At 41.0% G+C, this 21,251-nt stretch overlaps 1 protein-coding gene, 1 long non-coding RNA gene and 1 other non-coding gene across 10 annotated transcripts in view; 2 read left to right on the top strand and 1 right to left on the bottom strand.

Moving 5' to 3' along the window:
* Nucleotides 1-21,251, bottom strand: part of TENM3 (teneurin transmembrane protein 3) — a 1,022,495-nt gene that overhangs the window by 335,861 nt on the left and 665,383 nt on the right. The gene's annotated exons all lie outside the window — the stretch shown is intronic.
* LOC112444626 (uncharacterized) lies at nucleotides 3,066-7,645 on the top strand. The gene is made up of 2 exons (XR_003032989.1): nucleotides 3,066-3,612; nucleotides 4,503-7,645. It is a non-coding gene; the product is annotated as an uncharacterized lncRNA (long non-coding RNA).
* Nucleotides 15,471-15,543, top strand: TRNAK-UUU (transfer RNA lysine (anticodon UUU)). The gene has a single exon. It is a non-coding gene; the product is annotated as a tRNA-Lys (tRNA).

Below are 21,251 nucleotides of genomic sequence, written 5' to 3'. Positions count from 1 at the left end.
TTTAGATTGTCAAAAAGGTGGTTTGTTAAAAATCTTTATCCATAATTGTTTAAAGTTTAGAAGATAAAATAAATTATAAAGGGGCTGATGCTCCAAAGCCCAATCTCTTAATTGCTGATCAGAACTGAAAATAGATCTTTTTTCCTCCACTAATTGAATGAGTCTGGTTAAACCTTTTGAAATACACTTTAGAAAATGCAAGAATACAGCTTAGAACAGGTTCTTTAATTTGGGTCATTTTCTGTTACTTGCAATAGTGACGGGTGCTTAGCAACGCTGTTCTGGTGGCCCTTTTAAGGAAATGAATACCTGGAATACAGCATTTTAATCTATTTTATGGCATTAATTATCAAGATCACTGCATTTAGACAAGCCTCCTTTGCCACTTCCCTACATTATGAAAGAAAGGAATCCTGTGATAAATTGAATATGTTATTTCAGATGACAGAAGATCCTGTGCACATCCCTTAGCAAGTAAAAATACATAAGAACATAAAAACTAACAGTAAAGAGAAGTCACAGAAAGGGTGAGTTGAAATGTTTAGACAGGGCTCCTACACTGAAAATCAGTGTTCAGACATCTGCAAAGGTCCATATGAAGTTGAGTTCCTCTTTCTCGATCTTTGAGGAAAATTAAATTCTATTATGCCACACACTAGGCCACTGAAATGTGATGCGACACAACGGAAATGTAGCTAAGATTTTATTTGATAAAGATTTGCTGAGTCTTTTAAATACTGATTTTATAAAAAGAGGACTCTAACATGAGACATGTTCACAAAGAACATCATTTAAATCATGACCAAGTTATTCACATCCTATATATTTTAACGTGCTCAAAGGATTAACAATCGAGAAGACAAGAAAATCAGATAAAATCCAGACTTAGCAAGTATTTTTAAGAAACCAAACTGCCAGGTTACACTCTGTAAATACGCCCATTCACATCTTATTAACAATCACCAAAATAGGTTTAAGAATGTAGTAATTAAAAACACTTGGAATACGATTTTCTTTTTTTCCCCCAGATCTCGATTATCATTGTTAAAAGTACAACTCTTCTAACTTTTTCCTCATAATTACACAATTCATTTCAGATTTCTTATCCTAAAGAAGGAAGGTATCAATATTATATACCACCATCCTCTTCAATCCTTACAGCTAGTAAGACAGCAAGTGAATCTCTCTTTGTCTACAATGTATTCTAATTTCAGTCTTCAGTAGTCAATTTTTAAAAGCTTTTAACACTTAGCCTCCAAAGCTGAGAAAGGAACCTGTTTAATAACCTGTGATCATATTTTGTAAGTTTCATTCTAACGGTTAATCAGCTTCCTTTCAAATGAAACATACTTCACACGTGATTTCAAATTTATCATCAAACTGTGTAAACCCACAGCATATAATGGGATAACACCAACATTTCTCAAGTTTTTTTAACCTCTTAAAACTGACAGACTCTTACTTGGGGTTTGGGGGTTTTGAACAGTGCAGTTGCCTCTTAACGCCTGGGAACCCGCAGAAAGAAGAAAATGTGTGGCACTAAAATAGTCTCCTACCAGGAGGGAGGCTCAGTAAGTTAGCTGTATTTCTCAATTGCCTTCTCTGGATAATTTCAATCCGTTTCTTAAGGGCTACTTTAACAATTAGCACACAGAGGTCTCTGGATGGCTTTCTGAAACACTGAAAAACCAGAGAACAAAAGGTTTATTTTAAAAATGAAAACCTTGGCTTGTACAACTCCAGACGTGAATCTGCTTTCAATTACTGAAAGTATTTCCACTTCAGTGGAAGGGGATCAAATCTTCAACTACACCATCTTAAGGCACTGAATTTGATTATACTAGGCTTTCACAAGACAGAATGAGTTTGTGACACAGGCACACATTTCTGTACATATCCTTTAGGAGATATCCCAGAGGGGGCAAAGATACCAGCACAGGGCAAGGCTGGAAATCCGACTTATCATTCTGAAAGCTGCCACAGATCTTTGTTTTATTCTAGTAAAACACATACATAAATGGGGCAATGAATTTTACTTTAACAGATAGTGTGCAAGCTTTTCCGCCACCGCCCCCCCCACCCCACCCCGCCAAGAAATCATTCCCAACTAATTCTTCCATGGGAGTAACCTGCACTGAAGCACAACGGTAAAGTTGGATTTGTTTTAAAGGCTGCCCTGCAAAAACCCTCTCGTGGCAAAATTCACACGCTATTTCGCAGAAGAAAAACTGCTCTTTTCATTACTAGCCGGATGATTTTGTGCCTTTCCACCCCTCCCATGAAACCACTGGCATGATGGATTTTAGTTCAGGAAACCAAAGAACTGACTGATTTCGGCTCAATGCAGATTTAAAAACCCAACAGACATAAATTATCCAAAACCACTCGAGCTCAAGATGCGCGCCCCCACGAATTCAACACCGCACACCGCAAAAGTCACCGAAGGCAGGAAAAATGCCAGCTTCCCCTCCCGGGTGAGCGCGGGATACTACTCATAAAACAGCCACCTAATTAAAAATCCCCGGGAACAAAAGACTCCATGCTCCCCGCGGCTATACCTGCAACCGCTCCGAGTGCTCAGGAGTCCGGGAGAAAGTTCAGCCTCCACCTCCTCTCGCCACCCCCCCAAAAGGTGGCCCCTCAGGGGTTAAAATGCCACCTCATTTCGGATGCTAATGTGGCCTCGGCCCCGATTCCCACCCTCGCGGAGAGCCTCCTCCCCTCTCGACCCCACCGCGGAGGAGATCGCGGCCGCCTCTACGGCCGCCGCCGCCGCCGCGGTCTCCGGGCGCGAACAAGCGATCGAGCCGAGCCGCGCGGGCAGCCGCGCGAGGAGCCGCCCAGGCCGCCGGGCCGCCTGGCCGCCGCTCACCCACCTTGCCGCGGCGCGCCCTCGCTGTGGCCGTGCGGAGCCGAGCCCAGCGTTGCCAAGTTGCCTCGGTCTGGAGCGTATCATGTTACAGCGCCGGGCTCGGGGCTCCGGCTGCGAGCGGCAGCCAGACATGATAGGCTGAGGCTCCTCTGTTTACACCCGGCCGCCGAGGGGGCGGCGGCGGCGCTTAACCCCTTCGCGCCGGGCCGGGCCGGGCCCGGCCACCGCCGCCGCCGCCCCGCTGGCCCCGCGCCCCGCCGCCCGCGTTCCCGGTTGCCGCCCCCTGACCCTCCCCTTCTACACACACAGACACACGCATGCACGCATGCATGCATGCATGCACGCGGCCCGGGCCATCTCCACGGCCATGCCCCACGCCGTGTGAAAACTGCATCCCAAACTGGTTCCAGGCATGCTCTTAAGACCCCGATTGGAGGTATTCCACACACACACACACGGACACGCAGACTCTCAAACATCAATATTCCCTCCTGGGCTTTTGCAGGTTGCAGTAGATTTTTTTCCAAATCGGATTTTCTCCAGAAGCGCGACTTTGCTGTGCTTACAAAAGAACCTCTTTCCCCAGCACAGGAATGAATCTCGACCCCCCTGAGTCGCCACCCGGTAAACCTCACACGGCGGTAGCGTGGACTTCATCCGGATGCGAGCGGTGGCCACGTGCCCCCCTCGTCGCGGCCAAACTAAGTCCTGGAGCTGGCGGGACGCGCTGCTCGGGGAAGGTGGGCGGCGGGGGTCCAGGTGGCGGGAGGGGTCGCCAGCGGGGCCTGGAGTCCAGCGGCGGCGGCGGGCGCGGCTTGTGTGTGCATGTGTGTGTGTGTCGCTTGGGAACTGCAGCGGGGACCGACTCGGCCCGGATCGCCCCTCGGCCTGGGCTGCTGGCGCTCGGCCACTCAGGTCGGCCCTGGGGCCCCCGGGCGGGCGGCAGGGCTGCTGCGCGAGCCTATGGTGCTCTCCAGGGCCTCGGACCGCATCCACGCCAGCCAGGGGGCCCCGGGGAGGGGAGGAGGTCCCCGGGGTTGGAAGCATGTGCTCAAGTGGCCTGAGCTAACTCTGAATGATGCACCAGGGCTGGACAACCCGTATCTGGAATACCTAATGTGGCTTCCTTTACTTTTAAATGCAAAACACTTGATACTGCAAGATCTTACATTTTAATTTTTTTTTAAATTGCCTTTTTCTCCCTTTAGATCCACTTTTATCATGATTTTTGCATTGCCTCTGGGACAGCGTCCCTCCTCCCTTTAATTTCTCTTTCTTCTAGAACATTCCATCCCCTTCAGCCTCTTCCTCCATTTAACCAAGAAGGGGATGACTAAATGTCCAGAGATTCACCCGTGTTTTCTTCCAGTCCCTCCAAATCCCTCAAGTATTATTATGAATAAAGAAACAACACAAGCAGTATTTACAATACCAGGATCAATCAACATAACCGTTACCTCGTTAGCTGTCATTCCACATTTTAACTCTCATCTAAAAATAGTACACCAAGAAAAGGACTACTTAAGAAAGCATCTGTGTTTTTCCTTCATTTGTGAATAAGACCCAAGAAAGATTATATTCTTTCCTCATCTCCATGATCCAACAACTGTAATTTCTTTTCCGTCTTTAGGTTTTCTTTACCTGAACTCTGGTCGCTTTTTAAAGGTAAAGCTACAGCCACGTGACTACAGCTCACCTACCTCTTACTGGATACCTTTCCTGTCCAGGTTTCATTACCATCTAACGTCGTCCATTGTCACTCATGGAAATGCCTGATGTTTCTCAGTGTCAAGCAAGGTCTCTGCATCTCAGTGTTCTCTTTCAGTAACAATGACTCTTGTCTAATCGCAGCTCACAAACACATTGTATTATGTGATTATTGCAAGTATACTGCTTATTCTTTCCTGAGTGATCAATAGCTCCACTCTTTAACGAGGACATCATTAAGATATCAGAGAAAGTATTTTAACATTCCTTTGGCACAGTCTAAATTTCAAACTTATTTCAAGGTTTTGAAATTCTCCCTAGTAAATTGGGTCAAAAAATAGAACAATAGGTATTTTGTGGGGCACTGAAAGACTAAGTTCTTAAGCAAATATCTTGGTAAGTCATAATATTTTGAAAAGGATACTTACACGAATGACTGTAATGTGTGTGACTCTTGGTGGCAGGGGGTGGGGATTGCCTGAAGTAATTGCAAATAAATACTATAGAACAGTTATAGATCCTGTAATATGAAGAAAACACATTCAATTGGAATCTAAGAAGAATTAAATAGGTACAACATTGCACCTTTAGAATTTCCCCACATCCATGGGCTTGTGAATGCTTCAGATATATACCCCCCGTGTTTTTGATGCCACCAATGATCAGATTTGGATTTGAACTAGAACATTAGGAGACAGGAAGATAAACACTCTAACTGAGGAATGAAAGGTTTTTAAATCTTAAATCACCGCTTGGGTCAAGATGAATCTCAAGAAGACTGATATTTGGCACGCTCATTTCCCCAGATAAATGCTATGTAAATTGGTCACTGATGGATAGCATTTATTAAAATTCCAATTTAACATGCTAATTAAGCCATGCCCATCTACAAATATCAGATACAGGTTAGGTAAATTTTTATATGGGACTACATTGGAATCTTCTACATGTATATCTAATTCTACCTTTTCTGAATACAAAACTAATTATTTTCAAATTGGACCAAGACATTATCCCCTGAGAATGATCAAGGGCTGACTTTGAACACAGCTGAGCAGCAGCAGCAGCCCATGGGGAAGGAAAGGGAGAGATGGGATTTTAAACAGTTTCTATTGCTAAAAAGTGAAGGACTGTTTCCATATATATCTTCCCAAGAAAAGATACAAGGTTTTCTGGCCACACCCATCCCTGCATTAAATCACTGCCATCTTTTCAATATTGGGCTCCACTGAAGAAGCACATACCCAGACACATAATAAGGCACACATTAAACGTGAATTTTCATTTCCTATTGTTTGCCATATTGCTGCTGTCAGGAATAATTAGCCTTATGGATATTGCCTTCTATAACTTAAGCATTTCTTGTCTGAGATCTGCAGAATTCCCCGCAGTTCCATGAGCAGACGCTATCAAATATGTTGAATTATGTGGCTATTTTATGTTGTAAATAAATAACCACATGGAATCATACTTGTGCTGTTAAATGAATTTTACTTATAACTGAATTTAGTTCTTTAGGCATAAAAGCCTAATGACTGCACACCACGAAAAAGATTTTTAAAAATGCATGAACCAAATCAAATCAAAGCAAATTGTGTTTTAGGAAAAAAAAGTCCACGCGTGAGCTGTTACTTCAAATTGGCACCAACTTAGCTTTAATATTAAGAGTTCTTCTGACCTTTTGCTACACAGGCCCAAAGCCTTGAAGAAAAAGTAGAGTTTAACCAAAACTGGGATGATTATCTTCTTACTAATGGTTAAGCACCAAATCCATATTTTCAGAGATGCTCATAAAAAATCATAATCAAACACTTTTAGCTGTGTTATATATGTGAATGTGATAAAAACTAACATTGAGCACTTTGTATGACTGTCACTATACTGAACATTTGACATATACCATTTTTATTAATTTTCTAAAGCCCCAGTGAGAAAGTAATATTATTATCCCATTTTATAAATGAGGAAACCTGAGCTCAAAGAGCCCACATGGAGTGTCAGAAACTAAACCCAGCCCAAGGCCCTCAACTTAACTCATTTCACTAAACACTTAGTATCGACTCAGTAGTAAAAACTGGCATTAGGAGTGTAGTTCACTTTCAAAATAAGATTCGTCAGGATAATCCACACCAAAGATTTGAAAACATGATAGTCAACTTTAAAAACTGATCATTTGTGGATTTGGGAGGGGGAAAAAAGAAGAGGCACCACATCTGATTTCTCCTATGTTTTGAAGCTGCTTTTGGCGTTAAGGGAACAAGTAACATGGGCTTCCCTGGTGGCTCAGTGGCTCTCCTGTCTGTCAATGCAGGAGACGCAGGTGCAGTCCCTGGGGTGGGAAGACACCCTGGAAAAGGAACTGGCAACCCACTTCAGTATTCTTGGAAATTTCATGGACAGAGGAGCCTGGCGGGCTGTAGTCCATGGAGTTGCAAAGAGTTGGACATGACTGAGCACCTAAACAACAACAATAGGGAAGTGTATCTGTCAATCCAAAATTTAGTTTCTTTAAACAGGCTTGGTTAAAAATTATACAATTGATTATGAAACTAAACTCAGTGTTGTATTCTGTTAGTAATGCATGTATGAAATGTGATATTTCATTTTTTGTCTCTGCTGTAAATAAATATTTTCAACAATTGTTCTGAAAAACTTGTCAGGTTACTTCCACTTTTACTGATATTTCTGTTAATACAGACTTCCCAGGTGGCGCAGTGGTAAAGAATCCGCCTGCAATGCAGGAGATTTTGGAGGCGTGGGTTTGATCCCTGGGTTGGGAAGATCCCCTGGAGGCGTAAATGGCAACCCACTCCACTATTTTTGCCTGGAAAATCCCATGGACAGAGGAGCCTGGCGGGCTACGGTCCATGGGTTCTCAAAGCCTCAGACACAACTTAGTGTCTGAGCATGCACGCATACACTTATATGTAACTGTTCCTTTTAAAATAACCAATATATCAAAGAAACTGTTTATGTCACTGAATTTACAGTGCATTGACATCAATTGGTACATAATAACTGTACAATTACTTTAGTTACATGCTGTAAATAAAATTTTAGACTTTATCTTCTGTTTTGTAAAGTGTTATTTTGTCAGGAGCACAAAAATCCCGAACAGCTGTGTGGACTCTGTTATAAGCTGACATAAACTTTATTTTAAAATCATATTTCTGGGTCCTTTTTCCAGTAAAGTTCACTTATCATTTACACTGGAACAGAAATAAAGGTTTGAAAAAAAAGACATAATAGAGGCCAATTCATAATTTTTCACAGATGTCTACAGTAAATCTAAAAGGCTAGTATACTATGTAGGTGATCCTTTGATCCAAACTACAGAAAAATCCACCCACAATATAGCTCTTTATTTCACAACTGTTTGAAATGACCCACATCCAAATTCATTTCTAAAAGATAAGTTTTCTTCTTTATTTTTAGAAGCCTTATGTTATTTCACCAAAACCACAAGTGACTTCTGAAATCTGACCCATGATGAAGACTTATGACACTTCATCTCCAATCAGTCACATGTATGGTGTGTCCAAAGCACTGGGTCTGATTTCTGTCTTAAGGCAGATGACCTTGGGTGGAGGATGACCTTGGGCAGGAGCATGCTGGGTCCTCCACAGCCCAGGCAGGCAGAGAGGAGGGGAATAGGATGTGGGTGTGTGGAATGAGGTCTGGAAGCCTTGCAGGGGGGCAATCAAGCAATACACTATCCAGAAGGCTTAGCAGGCTTCAGTCCTGTGCCAGCAGATACCCAAGTGGGAGGGACGTGGGTAAGGAAGAGAGATCATTCCTCTGTACGGGTGAGAGCAGGACCGGCCCAGGAGCACAGAGCTTTGACAAAAATCCAGAGAGCCAGCAAGAGGTCAGATGACGATGGCCCACACTCTGTCTGTGGAGTGTGTTTCTCTCTGAATAAATCCACGTCTCACGTATCACTTTGTCTCTCACTGAATTCTTTCTGCAATGAGACATCAAGAACCTGAGCTTCATTAGGTCCTGAAACCAGAAGCGACTCAATCATGCAGGGCAGCACATGGTGATCTGTGACTCAGAGATGCTGCCATGTCCAGTGGAGAGAGACTCAGAACACTGGAGATTCATGAACAATACTGAAACTCCAGCAAATGGAAGAAGCTAGCATTCTTCATTCCAGAGAAGATCACAATGTGATAATCTCAAGAAGCTCATCAACAGACCACTTGAGGCCAGATTAAAAAGTGCAGGCCCTGCACACACCCTGATCCTTGCTCTAAACTCCTCACCAAATCCCACTGGGTTGGGACACAATTTTGAGGTCATTAGCCCCACTGTGTATGACAAAGCAATAAAACTATTCTTTTCTATCACCCCATACCCCGCTCCCAAAAAAAAAAAAAAAAGAGGTCAGATGGGGGTAGGGATGCCAGGAACTGGGAACATAGCAAGAGCTGAGGGCCCAATCAAGCCACCAAATGTCCTAAGGCAATGTTACAAGTGGGTGCGTAGCAGGGTGTGGAACCCCAGTTCTACGTGAGTCAACCTCCACACGGAGGTGCACAGGAGTGGCCAAGAAAGAGAGAGTGCCACTCACCCTTGGCAGGTGGGACCAAGGTCCCAAAGCAGCAAGACGAATTCCCAGGCTCACCCGGGGGTGGCAGTGCTTGTCCATGCTGGCAACTTATTGGGGTTCAACTTATTTGTAGGTTTTGACAATAAGAACACATTGGGGGAGGTGCTTTGAAAGTACATGGGTATGTGATAAATAAAGATGACTGAACTGTTTTAAATTCTTCAATCTGGACTATTTGTTTCCAGCCATCATTCCACTCACTTAACTCCAAAGCATATTTTTGTGTTAGTTCTCAAAAACTGACAACTAACTCAGATGTCAGAAAGCTAGGCCATAGATCTTTGAAATGAAATATACATAAACAATTTGTTTTCTCTGTTCAGATGCTAAAATTTAGTCATTCATTGATGGCTAGTGATGAAGTGATGTGGTCAGGTGGGTAGTTGTCTGTAAAGGCACTAGCTGCCTGCAGGTCAAATCCCTCTTGCAGTGGAGAGAAGACAGAAATCACACAAAGTCCCCGTGCTCAGTCACTCAGTCCCTTTGCGACCCCATGGACTGTAGCCTGCCAGGCTCCTCTGTTCATGGAATTTCCCAGGCCAGAATACTGGAGTAGGTTGCCATTTCCTCCTCCAGGGGATCTTCACAATCCAGGGATCAAACCCACATCTTTTGCATCTCCTGCATTGGCAGGTGGGTTCTTTCCCACTGTGCCATCTGGGAAGCCCTACTGGTTAAACTTCTAGAGTCACTCTTCAAAATTCATAATATCAAAAAATTTCCAAAGAACCCATTAGGTATTAAGACCATTTTTGCAAATAGGTATTAAGGTCTTTATTGACAAACAAATCTGGATAATCATTAATTTTAAAAAGTTTTAATTAAAATTTTTTTTGTAAATTTTTTGCTCAGGAAAGTAGATTTTTTTTTCCCCCTGCTAGTTACAAGGATAATTAAATTTCACCCTCACCAGAGGGGCAGGACAGTTCTGTCTTTGGCTGTGAAGGTGGCAGGGATTCTAATTTACTATTGACAGTGCCTCTTTCACTTTGATAGATGTGAATTCAACTTCATTTATTGAATGCCTATTATGTGCCTGAAACACCTTAGATACTTTGGCTTGAAATGCCATTTTTAAACCTCACAGGGCAAGACTAGTTTAAAATTAATGTAGAAAACTGTATTTCCATTGTTTAAAATACTCTGTAGGGGAAAATACACTGTAGGCAAATTTCTACCTGGTATCTGTCTTGGTTCATTAAAAACAAACAAACAAACAAGTATGCTTAGGGTCCTGCTAGGGGCAAGGTAGGAGTTTACAGGGAATCATACAAAGGTACACCTTAGGTACCACATGAGAAGAAATGAATTCTCTAGAAATGGGAAGGTGAGGGAGAGTAAAGAGAAAAACAGGTAGAGACAGAGGCTGACAGGTGAGGAAAATTCCAGTGACGGTATATCTAGTCCTGTGGGCTTGCAGTTTCTGGGTGACAGCAAGCTTCAGGGGCTGTCTCTTCTAGAATTGGCACAAACGGAATTAGGTCTTTCAAAAGACGGAGAGGAATTGAAAGGCAAAGTAAGGGCATCTATTTATTTGATGCAAAGCAAGGTGACTCTAACCCCCCAAGGCCGTCCCACCGCAGTCTGAAGATCCTGACCCATTAAGGCAAGTGTCCAGGTGAAGAGTTTGACTCAAGACTGCACAGGTGTTTCGTCTACCTTCCTTGATGGCACTTTGACTCCAAAATAGGAACCACTGTGAAAATATGTAGAACTCTGTGTTATTTTTGGCCAAAGGCCTTTGCAAGATCTTCCAAAAAAGATTTGCACAATGTGATTTCCTTCACATGAATTTTAAAGATTAGGGCAGAACAAGTTAGAGTATTTTTGAATTAATTTCATAATATTACTCATTAGATCAATATATCACAGTGTCACTTTAACTACAGAGTCCAGTATAGCTTTCAACCAGATGATATAGGTGTCTAGAATTAGTAGAAAGGCTCTAATATTTAGGTGCAAGTCTAGGCTGAATAACTGTGCCCTTCTTGCTTGTGTTCTAGAATCGATGTTGGGTAAATTTCCCTTCAAGAAATTTCTGGTAGGGTTTCAGAAGGATAGTTATAATGAGGACTTTTCTAACTGGAAAAAAAGTAGTTAGATTAGTTGTGATTAACAACAATTTATGATTAGTGAGCAAGGTCCTAAATTATAGCAACATATTCACTCCATAAAAAGCTTATTCCATTGCTTGCTGATTTTTTCTAGCAATTTTAATTAAAAAAAATCTAGTGTCATAATCAGCAATAGGAAAATCCGTGGCTGTGATTCAGATAAGCAGGCATCTTTTTGTCCACGCCTTCGGTGATGTGAAGAGACACAACTGAAATGGACGATAAAATGGGCTCCGTGCAAAAGAAAAGAACCTGTAAAGAACAAAGCAGCTTTGATAGTTTGCAGACTGACACCAGTGAAAACACATCACAGTCCACCCTTCAGGGATTTCTCCACTTGTCTACAATTTCTCTGCGAATTGGGAAATTCAGGTTCTGGACATAGCTCTTCTGATGGGCTGTGTAATCTTGCTAAATCTTAGTTTATCTGGGCTTCAATTTTTCCCTCTAAAAAGGGGAATATCTCTCGGGCCTTCTGAATCCCTTAAATGGCTGTGCAAGAGTTTCTTCCTACTCCTTTAATGTTCTAGGATAAGAGTTTTCAGTTCATAGGTATTTCTATTCATTTCTCATTTTCTTCATGTTTTTGTTTTATCCATCTTGATTTTCCACTGGCCTGATTGTTTTGTCTGTCCCTCCACTCACAGTATAAAGATCAAATTTTATTTTGAAGAATGAGTAAAGAGTAAAGAAAGAGTAAAAGGGGTCAGTCATTTCCATATGTTGACATTTTAAGGCAGATGTGATTTAGAAAACAGCTGTTCTCAGCTTTATTCCACTCCATATTTTAACCTTTCATATGTTGCGATACCAGCCTCAATCTATTGTCTGTAAGAGGTGAGAGGTTCTCCATTTCATAAGGACAGCACTGATGATTAATGAAGCCAAGAGAAGCAGTAAGGTATGCATGAGCCCTATTATTATGTGTTGTTATCATATTGTTATCACATGGTTTGTTATTATATCGTCAGTGGCAATCACATCTATTTATTCTTCTCAGCTAAAACTTACATCTCTTGCAAGGTCTCTTGTCTTTCATTGCCTGTGTATCCTATCAACAACTTCAAGTAAGGTGGGCCACAAAGAGGAGGCTCTGGGTGCAAGTATAGTTTAGAGCAGGGGTCCTCTACCTCTGGGATCTAATGCTTGATGATCTGAGGTGGAGCTGATATAATAAAAATAATCCTAGAAATAAAGTACACAATTAAAGACCCTGATGCTGGGAAAGATTGAGGGCAGGAGGGAAAGGGGGCAAGCGAGGATGACATGGTTGGAATGGCATCACCTACAATGCACATGAGTTTGAGCAAACTCTGGGAGATAGTGAAGGACAGGGAAGCCTGGTGTGCTGCAGTCCAGGGGGTCACAAAGAGACAGATACCACTGAATAACTGAACAGCAACAATAAAAGTAACGTGGCTGAATCATCCCGAAACCGTGCTCCACCCCAGTCAGTGAAAAAATTATCCTCCGTGAAAATGGTCCCTGGTGCCAAAAAGGTTGGGGACCACCGATTGAAAGCACACCACTGGTTTCCTGCCTTCAAGAGATCACAGAGCATCACCACACGTTAGGAGCCGAAAGAAACTTACAGCTCCTTGTGGAGCCCTCTTGCCTTCTTACAGTGAAGCCAGTGAGTATGACCCCAAAGACAAACATCTCCTCTATTTACTAGTGATTCTAAATATCCCTAACATGACCGCCTCCTCATATTTCCTTAAGCAAAAAAGTAGAGAGAGGTGTTATAATTTGCCTAAAGGCATCTATCAAACCGAAAGAACCGCTGTCAATAGAAAATTAGAATGCCCTCAACCTTCACAGTCAAACACTACTGCCCCACCCCCTCTGATGAATGTGAAATTTAATTAATTATCATTGTAACTAGCAGGAAAAAACAATCTACTTTTCCTGAGCCTAGAATCAGAAGGTTTATAATTTTCTATTTCCTTTTTTTTCTATTTCAAAAGGGTTGAGAAGATTTGTCAAAGAGTTAAATATATATCCATATCCAATTTCCCTCTAATTATGAAGAAATAAACCAACTTCAGGGCTTTCTAATACCTGTTCGACTGTGACTTTTGGTGCCTTTCGAGTCCAAAGGCAGAAAAGTATGAGAGAGTATGTAAAGATGACCTTTCTCTGCTGAGACAGTATCTACTCATGCCTAAAAAGATTTGAAAATTCTTTAAATACTCTCTTCTGCCTTTTTCCCAATCCTATTTCAAATCAATTTCCTATTTTTTCACATTCCTCCTGGCTGGCAGCTGCCCCTTCTGGGCCTTTATCTGGAGGGAGGAAGACAGGCAGGCAAGCAGTTGCCTGTTCACTTGATGTCGGTCCTGTTCCCGGGCTGGAGACAGAATGTCTGATCTCCATATTGTTAGCAGCTTCCAACTGCCCCATCTTCAAAAGCAATTTAACACTTGGGTCCACAGGCTGGGGTCCCCTGTCTTTCTTTTCAGTGGGAATTAAAACCTTTCTGTTCTTTGAAAGAAGACTTCTGGGAAAAAAAAGAGAAACAGTCATAATAACCAACCCATAAGTCAGGTCACTAAAGGAAAAAAAAAAATTCACCTGCAGTGTAAACACAGAGGATGGAAGAAGTCATGTAATAAACTCTGTATTTGTCGACTGTCCGAAGCAATACAGTTGAAGAGAAATAGCTTTCAGTCTTGCAGGGACTCTTCCGAACAAGACCAGAACTTCCATAAAACCACGGAACTGATGAGGACCAAAAACCATGGAAAGACCTCCCCTCGCCCCCCAGCACAGACAGTTACTTGAGCGAAAATGGCATTTAGCCTTCTTGATGTGTTTGACTTTGCATCAGATGCTTCTTGGTATATAGCCAGAATTATATTTTTATAGACTTCAGAGATGCCAACGAAAGAACAACTTGTGTCCCAGGGCTTCCCATAGAAATGCCGCACATCTTTTCTCTATCCATTGTTGTACTGACTCCTGAGGAACTGATGTGCTCAGACCTTCTGTTCAGCTCCTGTGGCTGCTCTCACCACCCCCTTCTTCCCCTGCCCCACAGTGGTCCAGCCCAGCTAGGACGAAGGACTGCCACTCTTGGTAAGGATTACTGAGTTCTCTCATTTGACTTTCTTTCCAAATGGATTTCTAAGTCCTTTTTATTTTTTCTTGTAGTGCACAGGAAAAGAAAAATATCATCTGGTCTAATCTCTGGAATAGAGTCTTATAAGCTCCAGGAAAACAGGGAAAAAAGGCAAGTTTAAAAATAAAATATACGGATACACTATTCTTTTATTTTTAATTCTAAGAAGTATGATCATTAAGTTCTAAATAACATACAAGATACAGATTTCTGGAAACCAGATCCCTCTTCTGATTTTTTTCTCTCTTTTTTTTTTTTAAACTCCAAGTTGTTACCATTTGAATAGTCATCTCCTGTCCCTGGGTCAGAAGTAGTGGGAAGACTTCTGTTTTCAGAAGTACCTCCTGCATCCATGCTTTTTCTTTAAATTTCCTTATAAATCCTACCCAATTTCTCAATCTCTTCACATGTACCCTAGATGCATCGACAGCCTGCGCCACGGTCCTTGCATCCCTACTCCAGTCCACACTCGGGTCAGACCTTCCAATGACTTATTAGCAAATGCTCCTCCCACGCTCAAAGCCTCACTGGTTCCCTATTGACTACAGAATAAACCGCATCACCAACCATTATCCAGGAGAACCATCTTAGTCTTACCTTGCACTTGACATAGGATTTTTCTCACATACACCTCTCCCCCTTTCCTGTCACTTTGTCACATCACTCCCTCTGTCTAGACGTCCTTCTTCGGTCGCCCCCCACCACTTACTGCATTCTTCCTTTCTGTCTCTCTCTGTACGCCCAACCCCCTGCCTTTTATTTCTCTCTGATTTCCATAACCACTGCCACCTGGCAAGGCCTAATTGACCAGTAATGAAAGTGCCAGTCGCTCAGTCACATCTGACTCTTGGCGACCCCATGGACTGTAGCCCACCAGGCTCCTCCATTTGTGGGGTTTTCCAAGCAAGAATTTTGGATGCTGTTCCTTTAATTCCAATTGCCTACCAGACTCATAGCCAATCACTCAATGGCTTCAACAGGATGTCTACAGGCATCTAAAATGCAACATGTTCAAAGCTAATACAATCATCTTTGGGGAATTTCCTGGTGGTCCAGTGGTTAGGACTCCACACTTTTACTGCTGAGGGCCCAGGTTCAAGTCCTGGTCAGGGAACTAAGATCCTGCAAGCTGCCCAATGCAGCCAAAAAAATAAAATAATATAAAAATAAAGACCTCATCACAGTTGAACCAAAACCCTGACTTTGAGTAGTTCTCCTTTAAAAAAAATGAAATGAAATAAAATAAAATAATCATCTGCTACAAGCTTCCATCTCTTCCTGGGTTCCTGGAGTCAGTGAACAAAAAAATCTGTGTCCATCCAAATGCTCAAGAAACTTGGAAGCTGTTTCTTTTATTGGCACCGCCTTCCCCATTCCCTACATTGAATCAACCCATAGGCCCTCCACCATTTTCACAATTTTCATCTCTACGATGTCTACCTCTGTTGATGCAACCATCATTTTTCACTTGGATGTAATATCATACCTGCCTCTATTCTTACCTTCCTCTCACATTCTTCATACTCCATTCAGAAAAATCTTTCAAAAAGACACAAATCATCATACCAATTTCCTGACAGAAAAATTTTGAATGACTCCCCACTGCCATTGTGATAAACATCCCAATTCCTAAGTAGAGCTGATGAGACACTCTGTGACTTCACATCTCCTTGAACTTTCAATCACAGTGACAATTTCTGGCACCGTGCATAGGATATGCCTAATCTTTGGACTAGCATCCATCTTCTCTTAGCTAAGTCCTATTTTTCTTTCAGTCTCATCTTAGATGTCTCCTCTTCCTGACCTGAAAGCTTTCCTGTCCTGTGGTGGCTGCTGCTGCTGCTAAGTCGCTTCAGTCGTGTCCGACTCTGTGCGACCCCATAGATGGCAGCCCACCAGGCCCTGCAGTCCCTGGGATTCTCCAGGCAAGAACACTGGAGTGGGTTGCCATTTCCTCCTCCAATGCATGAAAGTGAAAAGTGAAAGTGAAGTCGCTCAGTCGTGTCCGACTCTTAGAGACCCCATGGACTGCAGCCTAGATGTCAGTAATCAATCAATAATATGCTTGATTATTGCATAGTCATCAAATTAAGAAAACATAAAAATCACACTTATTGCATTCTACATATTGCCTTAAAACTAGAGAATTGGAGAAGAACATAGAAACAGAGGCAGCATCATTATTTCTGACAGGCACTGGTGGCATGTTAATTTGCAAAAATTCTTGTGAGTCTGGAAGATGCAAAGATTATCCTCCCGTTTGTGAAATATGAACAGTCATAAAGTCCTCAAGTACATTCATACCTGAGTTCAAATTCCGTCTCCTGGGACTTCCCTGGGGGTCCAGTGGTTGAGATTTTGTGCTCCCAGTGCAGAGGGCAGGGGTTTGATCCCTGCTTGGGGAGCTAAGATCTTGCAAGCCACACATTGAGGAAAAAAAAAATCCTGCCTCTTCCACTTACTAGGTGTGTGATCTTGAGTAAACCGCTTGCCATTTTTGAGCCTCGTGTATGTATGTAAATTAAAAATAATATAATACCTGTGTCACTGGATTTTTGTTAAAATTAAATGAGATAATCTATGAAACGTATTTATCATAGGACTTAAATATACTAGAAATTCAAAAGCAGGGTTCATATTTCATTCAACATTCAATCTCTCACAGTATTAACTATGTGTAGACACTGAATAAAGTTGGTCTACCTGAACTGAATTTGAACTATGGATTAATTACCAACTGTAGCTGTTAGATAATGACTTGATCCTACAGTAATAAAGGTTTATAAATTTGCAAAATGTCAAGGCCAATCATTTGAATTTGATCTGTATTGGTAAGGCAAAACAGTTCTACTCCTTGGCACTAACAGAAATGTTAATTCAATTAATCACTGTAGGCAATAAATTACTTAAAAAACTAATACTGGATCTAAAGAACTTAAACTGTAGGTGTGATATAAGTTAAAACAAGTATTTAAGCATTTCTATTTTTATCATACTCATTTATATCACATGAAGAAATTGCTTATGCAATTTATATATGTGCCTGGAAATAAATTTCATAATGTAGCACTCAATCACTGAGTTAAAAGCTAAAATTAAACAATTTTCATGGACACAAATAAAAATTAGAGTAGGTTATTAATGTCCAACAATGCCAAGCAATGCTTAACAGTCCTATGATATTATGGAATTGGAGTAGAATTTAGAAACAGAGGCAGTGTTATTATTTCTGAGATGCATTTGGTTATATGTTAACTGGCAAAAACTCTGAGTCTGGAAGATGCAAAGATTAGCCTCCTGTTTCTGGAATATCAACAGTTACAAAATCCCCAAATATATTTCACCAAAAAAAAAAAAAAAAATGGAGTTGGTTAGAGTCTTTGGAAGAAGTTGTCTCAGGATCTATTGGGTCAAAAGACAGAATATATTTCCTAGCACTGGGAAATATTAGACTTTACTCCCTGTGTGCCAGACATATTTGCACCCAGACTAAACAGTACTTATCCACTGTGCTTACTGGAACAGGGAAGCACTTATATCAGTCCAATGCCCTTCATAAGAATTAGTTTCCATCAGAGTCAGGAAAACTAATGATACAAATCATTCCCCTTATTATTTTCTTTAGTATTATGTACTTCCTCTTGGAGAAATTAAAATATTCTGCTTGGAAAATTTAGCAGAGTAAAATATTTTTTAAAGGCATCATATATTTAAAAAAAATCTTTGTTATTTTAATGTACGCATTTATGATAAAATATATGGGCTGCACAAGTCACACAAAGCTTTCCAAAGATCCCTGTTTTTGGCTTCATGGCATCATTCCTGGAACTCTGTCTGCAAGTGATTGATGGAATTAAAAGCTGACCCAAAGAAAACCAACTATTGGCAGGGCCAGCATCCAGTAAATGTCTGTCAGGATTGCTCTGACCAACAGGGGCTGCACTCTGTACTAGATGGAGACTAGAATCCATTGATCAGATCCTGTTTTGGAGAAGCTAGGTTTGCAGATAAAATGGGGGAACATCAACCAGCAGTGGTGTGAGAAGCAGAAGCAGGGAATACGTAACCTAACCAGATAACCATACTGGTTGCTGCTGCTACTGCTGCTAAGTCACTTCAGTCGTGTCCGACTCTATGCGACCCCATAGACGGCAGCCCACCAGGCTTCCCTGTCCCTGGGATTCTCCAGGCAAGAACACTGGAGCGGGTTGCCATTTCCTTCTCCAGTGTATGAAAGTGAAAAGTGAAAGTGAAGTCGCTCAGTCATGTCTGACTCTAGTGACCCCATGGACTACAGCCTACCAGGCTCCTCCTTCCATGGGATTTTCTAGGCAAAAGTACTGGAGTGGGGTGCCATTGCCTTCTCCAACCATACTGGTTAGCGATTTCTCAATGCTCCCTCCACTCCCGTAAAACCTGGCTCAACCGTTGCTCATGTGTCATGATTGACATTTGTTTCTTCCAGGCCTATGGACACGGGTTTCTGTGTTTTTCTTTCTTTGCCAAGTTTCTTGATCATACCTAGGTAACCTGAGTACCTCCAAATCTTTATATTCCAAAAGCACCCACTGCAGTATCCACCAGCTTTCTCTCTCCAGGCTGGTTTTCTCCATAACAATGGTTAGTTAATATTTACTCACAAAAACTGAGCTCGTAAGAAATGTCTCTTTAAAAATGTGTTGTATTTAGAGCAAATACATTAGCATGCTTTTTTTTTTTTATTGCCAAAATGTTTTGAATAATCATCTGTCAATCACATTTCCCTTTTGTGGGAAGAGAAAGGTCAGCAAGTTGGCAAAAAAAAAAAAAAGTGACAGCTCTGGATAGGGTTTTGGTAGGTGGGGATAAAAAGTCACTTCTCATGTACACAGCTGCGTGTAATGAATGCAACATGTTTGAGGCCTATTCTTGGATCAGTTCCCCTACATTTTAAACTCAACTTTTCTTGGCAAGATTTCTGGGGCCATACTGTGTATGTGTCTGAATTCCTTCAGCCAAAATCTCTTAATATGAAAATTCAGCAGTATTGCAGTCTGTGTAGATGTCATGACTCAAAATCCAGTCTGTTTTATGTACCCTGTGACTCCGGACTGACCTCTTTATTACTATGGGCTTATTTTTAGCACAAAGTGATATTTATCTATGTCATTTTCTAAGGCCATATATAAAGATGGGTATATATATTATCCTGTAGACTTATAGTTTACAAGGAATATGTATGGAAGGAAAGCATTTTTTAAGTGAATTAACAGAAAACACATATAACCCAAACCACAGCCTGGCTTTTACCTTAATGAGTAGCAATTCCATTGCTGAAAAGGGAGCCAAGCAAGTTCCATCCTGGGGAACCCGGCTTCCTTTCTCTCCCAAAGGAGAAGTTCTTCTCAAAATATGGCCACCCCTCCCTCAAAGCAAACGGAAACTCCCTTTTGCATGTTTAAGGTTTCACTTCTATATTCTGGAATTAAGGCTATATTTAAAAAAATAATTTTTCAGAAATGTGATCTCCATCACAAATACATCTGAATGTGCAAACGTCAAAACAAAACAAAAGTTATAACACAGATTCTGTTCAACGAGTATAAGTCAAAAGTGGAATATTTTCCCAGGTGAAAAAAACCCACGATGATGTTTTTAAAAATTTATGAATCTGAAAAGTCTTACTGACTGGGTCCCTAGAAGTCATTCAGCACATAAAGAATTTAAATATCAAATCTGAACAGTAACACAAAAAGATTTTGAAAATAAGCTAGAAATCATGAACAGATGCCTCAGCATGAAAGAAATTAGAAATACAAATATGCAAAACTGAAAGGCAAATATTTTGGAAACATGTTTGGAAATTCAATATTTTTCAACAGATAATGAACATGGGGATATTTTATTTTCTCTTTAGAAGATTGTGAATTATTCTGTAAATTTAACAATTAATCTTAATATTTTAAATTATATTTGTCAAAGTATTAAGCCTAGGTTCAAAATCACATAAAGTTTTAAAATGCTTGTCGGATCAAGTAATGAGATAATAACAGGTTTTTGTTTCATATTAAAGAAAGTGATCTGGGCCCAAAAGATATTAAGATATTGAAATAAGGTCTACATATTCTGAAATACAATTAGTTTACCACAAAGGACATTAATGACTAAATTAATCCCTATTTTATTCTAACTTCTGGTAAAAGTAGGGTTCTAGTTGTACAAAGGAAATTGACAGCACAATGAAAATGATGAAAAAAGCATCCATCCCCTCATGTTTTTCTTCATGTTTCTGAAAAGAGATTTACCTAAGTGTCAATGGTGGTGTGACAGTCCTTCGTCATTACCTTGGTAATTGTATTAACTATCTTCAGGTCACTTCTTTGATTTAAAAATTTTTTCTAGGGCAGTGTAACTGCTTTCATTAGTTTTTTTTTAAGTCAAAGATTAAACACTAGATAAAATACTGCATTCTCCATGGTTGTCCAATATTGGAATGTGGAAGGAGCTAAGCTACCCATGCAACCAATTACTTTCTCCGGTAAATCCATTATTTGTCAGAATACTGCAAAATATCCATGAGAACTGAACTGATGGTCCATGTGTAAATACTGGCACTGCTTAAAGTAAAAGAGACATTTACTCCCAAACCAAATTACATTTGGAACATTTTGGAAAGAAATGCATAATAAACCATTGCAGAAATCCTAACATGTTCAATTTCCACTTTGAGTGTTTTTGATTCAACTCTTTTGTGGCCAACTCAGTTGAGTTCATTCAGCAAAAGAAAGCAATATATTTTGATAGAAAGAATGGAAGCAAGAGGTTTCAGAGATTAACCAGGGA

Source organism: Bos taurus, chromosome 27 (genome assembly GCF_002263795.3).
Source record: "Bos taurus isolate L1 Dominette 01449 registration number 42190680 breed Hereford chromosome 27, ARS-UCD2.0, whole genome shotgun sequence".
Classification (NCBI taxonomy): domain Eukaryota; kingdom Metazoa; phylum Chordata; class Mammalia; order Artiodactyla; family Bovidae; genus Bos; species Bos taurus.
Note: the sequence above shows the minus strand (reverse complement) of the source record. Positions and strands in the feature narration are given on the sequence as shown.